Source organism: Cystoisospora suis, assembly GCF_002600585.1.
Source record: "Cystoisospora suis strain Wien I chromosome Unknown contig_9825, whole genome shotgun sequence".
Classification (NCBI taxonomy): Eukaryota; Apicomplexa; class Conoidasida; order Eucoccidiorida; family Sarcocystidae; genus Cystoisospora; species Cystoisospora suis.
In genome coordinates, this window is record NW_027162599.1 from 1 (window position 1) to 331 (window position 331).

Below are 331 nucleotides of genomic sequence, written 5' to 3' on the forward strand. Positions count from 1 at the left end.
AGGCACAGGAAGCATGTTGCGGAATATTGACCTGAGGAAGAGATGCCTGCTGATACACTTTGAAGGTCTTGCTCTAATTGGCCTCGGGGAGGCAGAGGTGCGCTCAGGAGTGTTGCGACGGGCGGAAGATGAATCACCGGTAGCTCGTGGTACAGTGGCCACAAGCCATTCAGCTTCATCAGATCCGGAGTCTCTCTCCTTGAGCAACGCTGCTGTAGCGTTCGGGCGGGCGCTTCTGCTGTCACCCGACGGAAGTGAACAGGTTGCAAGCAGTCATCAGCTGGATTCGCAAGAGCCGATGGTATCAACCGGTCTACAGGCGATTTCGTTT

At 55.3% G+C, this 331-nt stretch overlaps 1 protein-coding gene across 1 annotated transcript in view; it reads left to right on the forward strand.

Moving 5' to 3' along the window:
* Window positions 1-23: 23 nt before the first annotated feature.
* The window catches only part of CSUI_011125 (uncharacterized protein), a gene marked incomplete at its 3' end in the record, with an annotated part of 2,172 nt that continues 1,864 nt past the window's right edge, over window positions 24-331 (forward strand). Inside the window, exon 1 of the mRNA XM_068071226.1 lies at window positions 24-331. This exon is cut by the window's right edge and continues 296 nt beyond it.